Source organism: Oncorhynchus keta, unplaced genomic scaffold (genome assembly GCF_023373465.1).
Source record: "Oncorhynchus keta strain PuntledgeMale-10-30-2019 unplaced genomic scaffold, Oket_V2 Un_contig_29781_pilon_pilon, whole genome shotgun sequence".
Classification (NCBI taxonomy): domain Eukaryota; kingdom Metazoa; phylum Chordata; class Actinopteri; order Salmoniformes; family Salmonidae; genus Oncorhynchus; species Oncorhynchus keta.
In genome coordinates, this window is record NW_026286722.1 from 15,253 (window position 1) to 32,181 (window position 16,929).

Consider the following 16,929-nt stretch of genomic DNA (forward strand, 5'->3'; position numbering starts at 1 on the left):
ATTCATTGTACAATTAAAATCTACTGCACTTATCATAGCATCAATAAACTGGGCATAAACCTGCAGATGTAAGTCAATTCATTTAAAAAAAAAAGGTTGTTCAACTACCACCAAACTGCTGGGAAAAGAAGTTCGCTAAATCCTATGACTCTCCAACACTGAATAAAATCAATCAGTTATTACTATATAAAACAGATTTTTTTAAGTCAATCTTTTTCAAAAAAAAAAAAATAATAATAAAAAAATCGACCAAATGAGCAACAACACGGAAGACAACATACATAGATATGAACACCAAAGGGGATCCCAACACCTTGGCGACATTTCCTGACACTGTTACAGACACATATTCCACACAAGGAAGGACAACATACGTAAGAACAGAAATAAAGCAATAAAAGGCCATAATGCCAAAAAGTATACCCTCCCAGGGACCAGTGGTCAGAGACGACTTTAACTTCGTCTCTGTCTTTCTAGCAGCCAGGCCTTCCTTCACAAAGGACTTTGACGTTTTCACATTCTCCTTCTTCTTGTAGGTTAACCAGTTATTCACGTCGACGTCCTCATTCCTCTTCAACACTCTGAGATCAACTCTTCTCTGTCTCACTTCGTCTGCCATGTCCCTTAGTATTCTGTTGACTCTGATGTTCTCCGACGTGATTGGATCCCCGCACACCGGACAGATAACGCAACCGGAGTCCATACTCTTCTGGAGGCATTGTCTACAGAAGGTGTGCTGGCAGCTCAGCGATATATGTCCAACGAAGACTTCGGTACAGACGGAACAGATGAAGACTGTAGCCATGTTTCTCTGTGTTCTCAGAAGCCTTGGTTACACCTTTCATTAAAAAATAATATCCGTTATAGATCTTCTCATTGAAAGCAAGTCTGAGAAGCGGTCATCTGCGATTTCAATGCGTCTTTGCGTCTTTTACTTTCGGTTTTGTACACCAGCTTCAAACATCTGAAACCACACTATTTGTGGTTATTTAAAATAGATTTCACCGCGGTTTAGATTGTACAATGATTCTCTAGAGACTCAAGAGTGCTCGTTTTGTCACATAAACTGAAATTAGGCGAACTATTAACATTATTACAACTAGAAAATACATATTGTACCTTTAACACGTTGTTGGTATTATCGTCGTCCGATCTGGTCGATATTTGTTCCGTCCAAACCACCGAGGTATATATAATACAAACTGGAGACTGCTTCCTAGATGTCCGACCGTTGTTTTGAAGGTAATCTACTCACGTTCGCATTGAGAAGTAGGGAGCTGCAGCTCGATACCGAGACCGGACTATGGTCAAGAGGGTGTGTTGAAAAGTTAAGTACTGGGCGTGTGGACAGGGTTGGGTTTCGGTTCATTATAATAAATACACAAAAAAACATTGTTTTCGATTCAAGGTTGTGATTATTTGGGTTGAATTCAGTAACAACAATGAGCGTGTGGATAGAGTCAGTTGCTGTCCGGGATCCTTGGCACCTCCCTACCTTAACCCTTACCTAACGCTAACCATTTTAAATGTACAATTCAATGGGGTCGGACCATCCCAATCATTTTGGATAGAATGGCCCATGTGGTAATGACCTGGGTGTGGGAAAGCGCTCTGCTATAGGTAGTGCCGAGCAATTAGTAGTGCTTTGAGTCGGGTTTCGGGTTAATTATTTGTTTATCTCGGCTTTCGGTTTTGATTATTTGAGTTGAATATTGTAACAACACAGAATAACATCTGTAAAAGTCCCATGACGGTAGTGACTGCCGATGACTGCTGATTAACCAATAATTATTTACATGATTTTACGTCATCATATTTCAGTTGCGTATATCATTTGTAATAATAAATAATAATATATGCCATTTAGCATTTTATTTGATGACTTTTATTATTTATTTATTTATTTATTGATTCCAAGTCATCATCTCATCTCTATATAGCTGCTGGTTATGCTGTCTGACAAAAACTACATTTTGTAGTTCTTCAAAGTAAATAAGGCATACTTTTAATGACTGCTGAATGAATGCCAACTATCAATCACTTTGATCACGTATTTTCCAGGTAGAGATTAATCACCAAGCAACAGCTGCTCTCTATATCCATTCTTGTCTCTTCAGTAGCAGGCCTAAAAAGAAATGCAATGGACAATGGATTATGGTCATTGTAGTTTAGTGAATAAAACGTGGTAATTAACTATGTAGATTATTGGCCTGTAGGAAACTACAAGTTCCTACTACATCACACAGAAACAGTCTGACGTGCCCAGTGAGTTCACAGAAGAAGGAAAAAGAGAAAGAAAATGGAATTCAAGGAATTGAACCGATATCCATCAATTAGTTGTTCAAAAACAGAAAACAAACCCAACACATATTCCAGTTGATAGCTCAGCAGTAGGTTAGGTTAGAGCGGAGATGGCCAACTTTGACGGGGGGGCGGCACAAAAAAATCTGAACACATCTGGTCCTTCTGTAGCTCAGTTGGTAGAGCATGGCGCTTGTAACGCCAGGGTAGTGGGTTCGATTCCCGGGACCACCCATACGTAGAATGTATGCACACATGACTGTAAGTCGCTTTGGATAAAAGCGTCTGCTAAATGGCATATAACATCTGGAAGGATCGCTGGTCACCGGTTTAGTGACTTTTCATACAGCCCAATCAGCAACGCAAAACGGTCAAAGTGGCAACAGTATCGCCCAATTAGCCGATTCGCTTTCCATACTCCTTTCCACACCCACTCGCCTCCGGTCGCCGTAAATCCATCGACAGGCATTTCGCTATATGTGACAAACTATTTTCATTTCTGCCGTCGTTAATGAATCACCGATAACAGGCCTCACAGAGAGGGAGTTGGATAGACAGAACAGAACTCTTTGGAAAATCCACAATAAAAAAATTCCTTACCAAAGATTAACAGATAAAGGCAATTAGGATCATGGCTTTACTGCCATGTCATTTCGATGAGGTAATGAGATGAATGGCTTTACGGCCCTGTCATTTCAATGAGGATAATGGCTTTACTGCCCTATCATTTCGATGAGGTAATGAGCTAAAGGGCTTTACTGCCCTGTCATTTCGATGAGGTAATGAGCTAAAGGGCTTTACTGCCCTGTCATTTCAATGAGGTAATGAGGATAATGGCTTTACTGCCCTGTCATTTCAACGAGGTAATGAGGCTAATGGGCTTTACTGCCCTGTCATTTCAATGAGGTAATGAGGATAATGGGCTTTACTGCCCTGTCATTCCAATGAGGTAATGAGGATAATGGCTTTACTGCCCTGTCATTTCAATGAGGTCATGAGGATAATGGCTTTACTGCCCTGTCATTTGCTTACCATATGACCCATATTTACAGAACAAAATGGCACCAAACTGAAATGTTTTATTTTGTTAACATCATTTAGATGATCACATGATGACAATCATTCAAATCGTTACAAATGAAAAGGCAGATCAACAAATTCTTTGCATATTTTATTTGTATTTTCTTCCAACTTTCAACTCACACGTGGTCATATTTTACATCTTTGCAATAAAACATGAATACATTTTTTGGGGGGGGGGGGGTGGGGAGGGGGGGATTTCATAGATCCATAAATTGAACCTGTTTTTGGGTGTGAGTGTATTTGATTGAGTTTAACACACTAACAGTACATCTCATGTTTTACCTTTGTACTTCCTGTCTCTCCTCCCCCCTCCCTCCCTCTCTCTGGTCTTAATTAACTTAACTTAATTAACTTAAGGGTCATGTGACAGGAAATAATCACCAGGCTAATAAATAATATGTGATTTGATGCAAAGTGTGAATACAAGAACAAAACGTTTGACACTGATTCAATTATTTTTTTGTCTTCCTTTCTTTAAATAATCTGACAAATGTGAATGAGTGTGAAGGTTTAGGGTTAGGGTTAGGTTTCCTTTCTACGTTATCAAACTCCCTCGCTGTGAGGCCTGAAGTCTATCCAACTCCCTCTCTGTGAGGCCTGAAGTCTATCCAACTCCCTCTCTGTGAGGCCTGAAGTCTATCCAACTCCCTCTCTGTGAGGCCTGAAGTCTATCCAACTCCCCTCTGTGAGGCCTGAAGTGAGGCCTGAAGTCTATCCAACTCCCTCTCTGTGAGGCCTGAAGTCTATCCAACTCCCTCTCTGTGAGGCCTGAATTCTATCCAACTCCCTCTGTGAGATGTCATCGTTTGATGGCGTTAGCGAAACATTTCTTCATCATCATCATTGGCTATTATTACACAGGAAGTCAATAATTAGTGAAAAGTGATGGTCTGTGTGGTGATAGGAGTGAGGACTGTGATCTATTCCTGCTTGTCAATCATTGACACAGAGACTAGGAAACAAAACAGTATTTACAGAAATCATATTCACCCTCCTGGGGTAATTAAAAAAAAAATATATACAACAAAAATAAATGAACTGAAATAAAATAAATCAAACGTAAGAAATTAAATCAAAACAAAATAATATGAAACCCCCAAAAATATATAATTTACTCGATATGAGTTTAAGCCAACAGCATCTGTTTTCATTAGTGGGAAGTACTGCTTCAGACCAGTGCATTCCAGGGCCAAACCATTTAATTCAGTTTTAAACCATTTAATTCAGTTTTAAACCAGTTCAATTCAGTTTTAAACCAGTTCAATACAGTTTTAAACCAGTTCAATACAGTTTTAAACCAGTTCAATACAGTTTTAAACCAGTTCAATACAGTTTTAAACCAGTTCAATACAGTTTTAAACCAGTTCAATACAGTTTTAAACCAGTTCAATACAGTTTTAAACCAGTTCAATACAGTTTTAAACCAGTTCAATTCAGTTTTAAACCAGTTCAATTCTGTTTTAAACCAGTTCAATACAGTTTTAAACCAGTTCAATACAGTTTTAAACCAGTTCAATACCGTTTTAAACCAGTTCAATACACTTTTAAACCAGTTCAATACAGTTTTAAACCAGTTCAATACAGTTTAAACCAGTTCAATACACTTTTAAACCAGTTCAATACACTTTTAAACCAGTTCAATCCAGTTTTAAACCAGTTCAATCCAGTTTTAAACCAGTTCAATCCAGTTTTAAACCAGTTCAATTCAGTTTTAAACCAGTTCAATTCAGTTTTAAACCAGTTCAATACAGTTTTAAACCAGTTCAATACAGTTTTAAACCAGTTCAATACAGTTTTAAACCAGTTCAATACAGTTTTAAACCAGTTCAATACAGTTTAAACCAGTTCAATACAGTTTTAAACCAGTTCAATACAGTTTTAAACCAGTTCAATACAGTTTTAAACCAGTTCAATACACTTTTAAACCAGTTCAATACACTTTTAAACCAGTTCAATACAGTTTTAAACCAGTTCAATTCAGTTTTAAACCAGTTCAATTCAGTTTTAAACCAGTTCAATACAGTTTTAAACCAGTTCAATACAGTTTTAAACCAGTTCAATACAGTTTTAAACCAGTTCAATACACTTTCGACCAGTTTGAACTTTCTGTGTTAGTCTGGACCACATCTCCTTTAAAAATTGAAACTAGAAACAAAAGAGAAATAAAGAAAAAAAACATAACAAAATAACTAAACCCAAAAAGCAACAAAACCCTTTTTTTTTTTTAGTAATGTTACTTTGTCCTGTGAAGCGATACGCGTTCTGTCCATTAACAGTGGATATTCTCAAACATTAAAAGTCCTATATGGGTCTGTTCAACACTCAGACAAAGTCTAGCAGTAGATGTTGATCTTCTCCTTACTTTATATCTTAGTTCATTAATATAAGGATCCCATCAGAGGTGTCATGTGGCTGTCAGGGTTGAAATGGCAGACAAGATGTCCTACAGTAGCTGTGATGCTCACTCTATCTCGCTCTTCCTTCTCAAGTGAAACTCATCACAGGAAGTAGAGTTTAGGTGGCTTTTCAACCTCTTATTCTTCATTTTTGTAGCTGTTGTTTACAGCTTGACCTCTCTCTTCTCGTCTTCCTCTCTCTCCTCGTCTTGTGCTTGTCCTCCTCTCTCCTCGTCTCGTGCTTGTCCTCCTCTCTCCTCGTCTCGTGCTCATCTTCCTCTCTCTCCTCGTCTGGTGCTAGTCTTCCTCTCTCTCCTCGTCTGGTGCTCGTCTTCCTCTCTCTCCTCGTCTGGTGCTCGTCTTCCTCTCTCTCCTCGTCTGGTGCTCGTCTTCCTCTCTCTCCTCGTCTGGTGCTCGTCTTCCTCTCTCTCCTTGTCTGGTGTTCGTCTTCCTCTCTCTCCTTGTCTGGTGCTCGTCTTCCTCTCTCTCCTCGTCTCGTGTTTGTCCTCCTCAGTACCTGTTCTGGTGTTCGTAGTGCCAGCGGTTGAAGTCGATGTTGAAAGCTACGATGCTGCCAGACGCCATGCCAGTGATCAGAGTCCTGCAGACAGACAGAGACCACGTAAAACCATAATATAGTTAGCAGACAGAGACCACGTCAAACCATAATATAGTTAGCAGATGCTTTTAATCCAAAAGTGACTTCCGGTCATGCGTGCGTACATTTTACGTCCTGGGAATCTAATCCACTATCCTGGCGCTGCAAACCAACTGAGCAACAGAGGACCACATAAATATACATAAGAAAGAAACCACATCAGACCAGCATGACCCGGTCAGTCTGGTTCTGGTCAGTCTGGTTCTGGTCAGTCTGGTTCTGAATGCGTGAAAACAGAAACATGAAAAGACTGACAACCTCCCTCCCCTCCCTCCCATCCTACCCACCTCTGGTCGTGAGACAGGTCCATGGCACGGATGCCAGCGTCACAGCCTGGGTAGATGTAGAGCTGTTTGAAGTCACAGGCCTGCCACACCTCCACCACCCCGTTGTCTCCTCCTGTCACCAGGTTCTGACCGTCACTACTCAACAGGATCGCCTGGCGGGAGGGAGGGGAGAGAGGAGGGAGGGAGGGAGGGAGGGAGGGAGGAGGGAGGGGAAGGAGGGAGGAAGGGAGGTAGGGAGAGAGGAAGGGAGAGAGGGAGGGAGGGAGGGAGGGAGGGAGGGAGGGGAGGGAGGGAGGGAGGAGGGAGGGAGGGAGGGAGGGAGGGAGGGAGGGAGGGAGGGAGGGAGGGGAGAGAGGGAGGGAGGGAGGAGGGAGGGAGAGAGAGAGAGGGAGGGAGAGAGGAAGGGAGGGAGGGAGGGAGGGAGGGAGGGAGGGAGGGAGGGAGGGAGGGAGGGAGGGAGGGAGGGAGGGCAGGATAGATATAGGTCTGTAACAGTTTGTAACAGTTTGTAACAGTTTGAGTGTCACCCCCTTTGAAGAGGGGGATAACCGCGGCAGCATTTCAAACTTTGTTGATCTCAGACGATACGAAAGAGAGGTTGAACAGGCTAGTAATAGGGGTTGCAACAATTTCTGCGGATAATGTTAGAAAGAGAGGGTCCAGATTGTCCAACCAATTTGTAGGGTCCTGGTTTTGAAGCTCTTTAAGAACATCAGCTGTCTGGATTTGGGTGAAGGAGAAGTGGGGGGGACTTTGGCAAGTAGCTGCAGGGGGTGCAGAGCTGTTGGAAAGGGTTGGGGTAGCCAGGTGGAAAGCATGGCCAGCCGTAGAAAAATGCTTATTGAAATTCTCAATTATTGTGGATTTATCGTGGTGACAGTGTTTCCTATCTTCAGTGCAGTGGGCAGCTGGGACGAGGTGCTCTTATTCTCCATGGACTTTACAGTGTCCCAGAACTTTTTTGGAGTTAGTGCTATAGGATGCAAATTTCTGCTTGAAAAAAGCTAGCCTTTGTTTTCCTAACTGACTGTGTGTATTGGTTCCCGACTTCCCTGAAAAGTTGCATATCGCGATGACTATTCGATGCTAATGCAAAACGCCACAGGATGTTTTTGTGCTGGTCAAGGGCAGACAGGTCTGGAGGGAACCAAGGGTCTGTTCTTAGTTCTGCATTTTTTGCTTATTTAAGATGGTGAGGAAATCACTTTTAAAGAGCAACCAAGACATCTTCTACTGACGGGATGAGGTCAATATCCTTCCAGGATACCCGGGCCAGGTCGATTAGAAAGGCCTGCTCGCTGGTCCTATACTTGGCGCTCCGGTACCGCTTGCCGTGCAGTAGCAGAGAAAACAGTCTATAACCTGGGTGACTGGAGTCTCTGACAATTTCATGGGCTTTCCTCTGACACCGCCTAGTATAGAGGTCCTGGATGGCAGGAAGCTTGGCCCCAGTGATGTACTGGACCGTACGCACTACCCTCTGTAGCGCCTTACGGTCAGATGGCAGAACAGTTGCCATACCAGGTGGTGATGCCACCAGTCAGGTTGACCTTGATGGTGCAGCTGTAGAACCTTTTGAGGATCTGGGAGCCATGCAAAATCTTTTCAGTCTCCCTCGTGCCCTCTTCACAACTGTCTTAGGCTAGTTAAGGATCATATACCCTCTAACTTACAACCTCGACCCACTCCAATTTGCTTACCGCCCCAATAGGTCCTCAGATGATGCAATCGACATCACACTGCCCTAACCCATCTGGACAAGAGGAATACCTATGTAAGAATGCTGTTCATCGACTACAGCTCAGCATTTAACACCATAGTACCCTCCAAACTCATCATTAAGCTTGAGACCCTGGGTCTCGACCCCTGCTCTGTGCAACTGGGTACTGGACTTCCTGACGGGCCGTCTCCAAGTGGTGAAGGTAGGAAACAACACCTTCACCCCGCTGATCCTCAACACGGGGGCCCCACAAGGGTGCGTGCTCAGCCCTCTCCTGTACTCCCTGTTCACCCACGACTGCGTGGCCATGCACGCCTCCAACTCAATCATCAAGTTTGCAGACAAAACTACAGTGGTAGGCTTGATTACCAAAAACGACGAGACGGCTTACAGGGAGGAGGTGAGGGCCCTCGGTGTGGTGTGGTTTCAGGAAAACAACCTCTCACTCAATGTCAGCAAAACAAAAGAGATGATCGTGGACTTCAGGAAACAGCAGAGGGAACACCCCCCTATCCACATCAATGGGAAAGCAGTGGAGAAAGTCGAACGTTTTAAGTTCCTCGGCGTACACATCACGGACAAACTGAAATGGTCCACCCACAAAGACAGTGTGGTGAAGAAGGCGCAACAGCACCTCTTCAACTTCAGGAGGCTGAAAAAAATGTGGATTGTCACCGAAAACCCTCACTAACTTTTACAGGTGCTCAATTGAGAGCATCCTGTCGGGCTATATCACCGCCTGGTACGGCAACTGCTCCGCCCACAACCGCAGGGCTCTCCAGAGGGTGATGCGGTCTGCGCAATGTATCCACCGGGGGCAAACTACCTGACACCTACAGCACCCGATGTCACAGGAAGAACAAAAAGATAATCAAGTACAACAACCACCTGAGCCACTGTTCACCATTCAGAAGGTCAGTACAGGTGCATCAAAGCTGGGACCGAGAGATAGAAGCTGTTTTTCAATCTCAAGGCCATCAGATTGTTAAACAGCCACCACTAGCACAGAGAGGCTGCTGCCTACCTACAGACTTGATATCAATGGCCACTTTAATAAATGGAACACTGGTCTCTTTAATTATGCCACTTCAAGAATGTTTCCATATCTCTCATTACTCATCTCATATGTATATACTGTATACTGTGTCCTTCACTATCTATTGCATCTTAGCCTCTCTGTCACGACTCATCCATATATATATATATATATATATATATATATATATATATTCTTATCCCATTCCTTTACTAGATTGTGTGTATTTGGTTCTGTTGTGGAATTGTTAGATATTACCTGTTAGATACTGCTGCACTGTCGGATCTAGAAGCATTTCACTACACTCACAATAACGTCTGCTAACCATGTGTATGTGACCCGTACAATTTGCCTTGATTTGATATATATATACTGTATCCGTGGTCGTACCCGTGTTGAGTCGTTGACCTCCATCTGAGCCAGCAGTTTCCCGTTGATGCTGAAGTTACAGAAGCGTCCTCTCTCATAACAGATGACACAGTGGCCCTCGCTGGACACAGAGATGAGGCGGGGCCTCAGGCACAACTCTGGGCCCTCCAGGGCCCGCAGCAGATCCCCTGTTATGGTATGGACCAGACATGGACCCTCTGGAGGAAGGGGAGAAGGGATGGAGATTTAGAAACACACACACACACACACACACACACACACACACACACACACACACACACACACACACACACACACACACACACACACACACACACACACACACACACACACACACTGACCTTTGGCCCCGCTAATGACCAGTCCCAGCTCAGCACAGACAGAGACACACACCACCTCATGGTCATGACCCGTCAGCACGGCTCTCGGAGCAGGGTAGTCACCTAGGAAACGCATTTATTCATTAAATTGTTCTCTGTTAAAGTGTCTTGAAACTAAATACACTTTAAATAAAATGTGACATACGAAGAGCAGATTAAAAATGGGGAAAGTATCTGCTCATGGAGATCAAAATGATCGTTGGGGACCGTTGGGAGTCGGTGGGGAACGTTGGGAGTCGGTGGGGACCGTTGGGGACCGTTGGGAGTCGGTGGGGTCCGTTGGGGACCATTGGGTGTCGGTGGGGACCGCTGGGGACCGTTGGGAGTCAGTGGGGACCGTTGGGGACCGTTGGGAGTCGGTGGGGACCGTTGGGAGTCGGTGGGGTCCGTTGGGGACCGTTGGGGACCGTTGGGAGTCGTTGGGGACCGTTGGGAGTCGGTGGGGACCGTTGGGAGTCGGTGGGGTCCGTTGGGGTCCGTTGGGGACCGTTGGGAGTCGGTGGGGACCGTTGGGAGTCGGTGGGGACCGTTGGGAGTCGGTGGGGACCGTTGGGAGTCGGTGGGGTCCGTTGGGAGTCGGTGGGGTCCGTTGGGGACCGTTGGGAGTCGGTGGGGACCGTTGGGAGTCGGTGGGGTCCGTTGGGGACCGTTGGGGACCGTTGGGAGTCGGTGGGGACCGTTGGGAGTCGGTGGGGACCGTTGGGAGTCGGTGGGGTCCGTTGGGGTCCGTTGGGGACCGTTGGGGACCGTTGGGAGTCGGTGGGGACCGTTGGGAGTCGGTGGGGACCGTTGGGGATCATTGTTCAAGGCAAGAGATTAATGTGCTGATAATATTGTAAAAAGGACAGGAAATGTAGCTGGTTTCCCTTTCACCTCTTAGAAGCATATTGCTATGTACTCCACAAACACACACACCCCTCCACACACGGACTTACTGTTGTTGGGGTTGTCTCCAATGATGTGATGGCGTCCGCTCCAGTACCACAGCAGCAGGGTAGCGTCTCTGGACCCCGACACGATGTAGCAGTCTCCTCCGATGTAGCTCTCTGACCGGGCCAGGCACGTCACCACGTCCCAGTGGCCAAACACTATCTGGGTCAACTTACCTACAGGGAGGAGGTAGAGATGTGGACGTATTGAGGAATAATGTAGACAGAATAATGTAGACGCATGGAATAATGTAGACGCATGGAGGTATAATGTAGACAGATTGAGGAATAATGTAGACAGATCGAGGAATAATGTAGACCTATTGAGGAATAATGTAGACAGATCGAGGAATAATGTAGACCTATTGAGGAATAATGTAGACAGATCGAGGAATAATGTAGTGGCATTGAGGAATAATGTAGACGCATTGAGGAATAATGTAGACCTATTGAGGAATAATGTAGACCTATTGAGGAATAATGTAGACAGATCGAGGAATAATGTAGACCTATTGAGGAATAATGTAGACAGATCGAGGAATAATGTAGACCTATTGAGGAATAATGTAGACAGATCGAGGAATAATGAAGACCTATTGAGGAATAATGTAGACGCATTGAGGAATAATGTAGACAGATCGAGGAATAATGTAGACCTATTGAGGAATAATGTAGACAGATCGAGGAATAATGTAGACCTATTGAGGAATAATGTAGACGATTGAGGAATAATGTAGACGCTTTGAGGAATAATGTAGACAGATTGAGGAATAATGTAGACCTATTGAGGAATAATGTAGACGCATTGAGGAATAATGTAGACAGCTTTGAGGAAAAATGTAGAGGTATTGTAGTAGTAAAGTAGTAGTATTATATCTCGTAGATCACCTCAGGGTTGTTGAGGAATAATAGTAGTGCTGTTTAATAATACCTTTCTCGGTGTAGACAGTATAGATAGTATATAGTATAGTATATAGTATAGTAGTAGTACTGTGGAGGTACCTGTCCCAGTGGGGTAGACTCTGAAGCTGTTGTCCCAGTATAGATAGTGTATAGTATAGAGTATAGTGTAGTACTGTGTAAATGCAGGTACCTGAGTAATGTAAATGTACCTGAAGTAGACTCTGAAGCTCTTGAGTATAGAATAATAGTATAGTATATAGTATAGTAGTAGTAAGGTACCTGTCCCAGTGGGGTAGAGAGCTCTTGTCCCAGTATAGATAGTGTATAGTATAGTATATAGTATAGTAGTAGTACTGTGGCAGGTACCTGTCCCAGTGGGGAACTCTGTAAGCTGCTGTCCCAGTATAGATAGTGTATAGTATAGTATATAGTATAGTAGTAGTAAGCAGGTCTGTGTAGTAGTCCCAGTATAGATAGTGTATAGTATAGTATATAGTATAGTAGTAGTACTGTGGCAGGTACCTGTCCCAGTGGGGTAGACTCTGAAGCTCTTGTCCCAGTATAGATAGTGTATAGTATAGTATATAGTATAGTAGTAGTACTGTGGCAGGTACCTGTCCCAGTGGGGTAGACTCTGAAGCTCTTGTCCCAGTATAGATAGTGTATAGTATAGTATATAGTATAGTAGTAGTACTGTGGCAGGTACCTGTCCCAGTGGGGTAGACTCTGAAGCTCTTGTCCCAGTATAGATAGTGTATAGTATAGTATATAGTATAGTAGTAGTACTGTGGCAGGTACCTGTCCCAGTGGGGTAGACTCTGAAGCTCTTGTCCCAGTATAGATAGTGTATAGTATAGTATATAGTATAGTAGTAGTACTGTGGCAGGTACCTGTCCCAGTGGGGTAGACTCTGAAGCTCTTGTCCCAGTATAGATAGTGTATAGTATAGTATATAGTATAGTAGTAGTACTGTGGCAGGTACCTGTCCCAGTGGGGTAGACTCTGAAGCTGTTGTCCCAGTATAGATAGTATATAGTATAGTATATAGTATAGTAGTAGTACTGTGGCAGGTACCTGTCCCAGTGGGGTAGACTCTGAAGCTGTTGTCCCAGTATAGATAGTATATAGTATAGTATATAGTATAGTAGTAGTACTGTGGCAGGTACCTGTCCCAGTGGGGTAGACTCTGAAGCTGTTGTCCCAGTATAGATAGTATATAGTATAGTATATAGTATAGTAGTAGTACTGTGGCAGGTACCTGTCCCAGTGGGGTAGACTCTGAAGCTGTTGTCCCAGTATAGATAGTATATAGTATAGTAGTATAGTATAGTAGTAGTACTGTGGCAGGTACCTGTCCCAGTGGGGTAGACTCTGAAGCTGTTGTCCCAGTATAGATAGTATATAGTATAGTAGTATAGTAATACTATAGCAGTACTGTGACAGGTACCTGTCCCAGTGGGGTAGACTCTGAAGCTCTTGTCCCAGTATAGATAGTATATAGTATACAGTATAGTATGGTATAGTAGTAGTACTGTGGCAGGTACCTGTCTCGGTAGAGTAGACTCTGAAGCTCTTGTCCCAGTATAGATAGTATAGTATATAGTATAGTATATAGTATAGTAGTATGGTATAGTAATACTAGTATAGTAGTACAGGTACCTGTCTCGATAGAGTAGACTCTGAAGCTCTTGTCCCAGTATAGATAGTATATAGTATATAGTATAGTATATAGTTTAGTATATAGTATAGTCGTATAGTAGTAGTATAGTAGTACTGTGACAGGTACCTGTCTCGATAGAGTAGACTTTGAAGCTCTTGTCCCAGTATAGATAGTATATAGTATAGTATATAGTATAGTATATAGTTTAGTATATAGTATAGTCATATAGTAGTAGTATAGTAGTACTGTCACAGCTACCTGTCTCGGTAGAGTAGACTCTGAAGCTCTTGTCCCAGTTTAGATAGTATATAGTATAGTATATAGTATAGTATATAGTATAGTATATAGTCATATAGTAGTAGTATAGTAGTACTGTCAGAGCTACCTGTCTCGGTAGAGTAGACTCTGAAGCTCTTGTCCCAGTTTAGATAGTATATAGTATATAGTATAGTATATAGTTTAGTATATAGTATAGTCTTATAGTAGTAGTATAGTAGTACTGTCACAGGTACCTGTCTCGGTAGAGTAGACTCTGAAGCTCTTGTCCCAGAAGCCACAGACCAGGATGTAGCGGTTGTCGGCGGTAACCACGAAGCAGTGTGTGTTGATCTGGATGCTCTGGTCCACCAGGTCTGTGATCTGGCAGCTTACTCACCTGAGTTGTTGGCTACACACACACACAGGCGCACGCACACACACAAAATAACAATGCTAATAGAAACTATAATGTGTATGATCTGATGCCTAACAACCTATGGCCTCTAATTTGGGCAAAAAGTGTTACCAAAAGTCTGACCACCAGGGTATCACATGACGTGTTCTGACCTATGAGAGGGTCCATCTCAATGGGCAGGTGATGAGCCTGTTCTAGGGGTAACCTGGAGCCCCACGGAGACCTGAGAACACACAATGCATGGTTACACCTATCTATCTCTCTCACACACGCACACACACACACACACACACACACACACACACACGGCTACACACACACACACACACACACACACACACACACACACACACACACACACACACACACACACACACACACACACACATACACACACACACACACACACACACACACACACACACACACACACACACACACACACACACACACACACACACACACACACACACACACACACACACACACACACACACACTACACCCGACGGTGTTGTCTTATGATTGACAGCGAACAGTCTGCTGCAGGTGACAGTGACAGCAGCAGGGACAGAGAGGTGGGCAGGGTGTTGGCTGCTACGTGGGTCACAGGAGAGTTGGAGGGAACTTCAGCACCATGATCACATCCTGCTGCATCTGTCCTCAAACATCAGAGGACTCTGAGGAAGAAAACACTGACGTGAGATAGTTGAGAGAGAGAGAGAGAGAGAGAGAGGGGGGAGAAGGGAGAGGAGAGGGAGAGAGAGAGAGAGAGAGAGGAGAGAGAGGGAGGAGGGGAGAAGGGAGGGAGATGAGAGAGGAGAGAGGAGGATAAGGAGCGAGGAAGAGGAAGGGAGAGGGGAGGAAGAGGGGAGAGGAAGGAGGGAGATGGAGGAGAGAGGGAAGAGGAGGAAGAGAGGAGATTAGGAAGAGGGAGGAGGGAGATGGAGAAGGAGAGAGATGAGGAGAGGGATAAGGAGAGGGAGGAGAGGGATGATGAGAGAGGGATAAGGAGAGAGAGAGAGGGAGGAGGAGAGAGGAAGGAGGGGGGGAGAGGAGAGAGGAAGGAGAGAGGAAGGAGGGAGAGGAAGGAGGAGGGAGGAGGGAAGGAGGGAGAGGAAAGGAGAGGGGAGATGGATGAGGAGAGAGGGAGGAGGACAGAAGGAGGAGAGGGAGGAAGAGAGAGATTAGGAGGGAGGAGAGAGGGAGGAGGGGAGAGGAACGATGGGGAGGAGGAGAGAGGAGGAGGGGAGGAAGAAGGGAGATGGATGAGGAGAGAGGAGGAGGAGAGAAGGAGGAGAGGGAGGAAGAGAGGAGGAGGAGAAAGGGATTAGGAGAGAGGAGAGGAGGTGAGAAGGAAGAAGAGAGAGAGGAGGAGAGGATTAGGAGAGAGGGTTTAGGAGAGAGAGAGAGAGGAGAGAAGAAGGAGAGGGAGAAGAGAAAGAGAAGGAGAGAGGGAAGGAGAGAGAGATTAGAGAGGAGAGAGAGGTGATTAGGAAAGAGGAAAGATAAAGAGTGATATACATATATATGCAGAGTGGAGATGAACCATCTAAACATGGCTATTGGTATATATGACATGCGGCCAGCTTCTAAGATGGGATTATGGATATAGGAGATGAGATAAAGATGACGATGGATATATATATATGATGTGAGAGAGTGAGAAGCAAGGGATTAGGGAGAGAGGAGGAGGTGGAGAGGGGCATAGGAGAGAGGGAGGAGGTAGAGGATTAGGAGAGAGGGTTTGGTGAGAGAGGGAGGAGAGAGAAGCAAGGAGAGGAGGGAGAAGAGAGAGGAGGGAGGAGGAGAAAGATTGAGAGAGGGGATAGGAGAGGGAGGAGGTGGAGAGGCACTAGGAGGGGTTTAGGAGAGAGGGAGAGAGAAGGGGGAGGGAGGGGAGAGAGGGGAGGAGGTGAGAGGAATAGGGAGAGAGGGTTTAGGAGAGGGAGGGGGAGAGAGGAGGAGGTGAGAGGGATTATGAGAAGGAGTTTAGGAGAGAGGAGGAGAGAAAAATGGGTAGAGGTATGGGAGAAAGTGATGGAAAGAGGAATGAGAAGTGGGATGGGAAGAGGGTGGGAAGAGGTATATTAGTGAGGAGAGAACAGGATAGAAGCAGGAACACACACTGGAACAAAGATGAAGACTTCAGACCCAGAAGAAAGGAAGGTTGGTAGGTTAAAAATAACCTTCCCAACAATCTCTGGTTGGCCACAAATCCTGGTTTTCCTGCTTATTCTAGGAATAATCCAACCAGGATTTCTGAGGAAAAATAAAAGAACTGTAGGACATTTTATGGAATTCTGCAAACTTAAGGGTTGGTATTGATTGGTTAGTTTTGATTGGCTGTGCAGGTGTTGGCTGGTTGAATAGGCAGGTAATGGTTGGTAAATGGTTGGCTGATGGACAGGTATTGGTTGGCATTGGCTGGCTGGTTGATATTGGCTGGGTTGGTTGGTTGAACAGACAGGCATGGTTGGTAATGGTTGGTTGGATGGACAGGTATTGGTTGGT

General features: G+C 44.5%; 1 pseudogene; it reads right to left on the reverse strand.

Moving 5' to 3' along the window:
* Positions 1-4,086: 4,086 nt before the first annotated feature.
* Positions 4,087-15,110, reverse strand: LOC127923438 (neurobeachin-like; annotated as a pseudogene).
* Between the last annotated feature and the right edge of the window lie 1,819 nt (positions 15,111-16,929).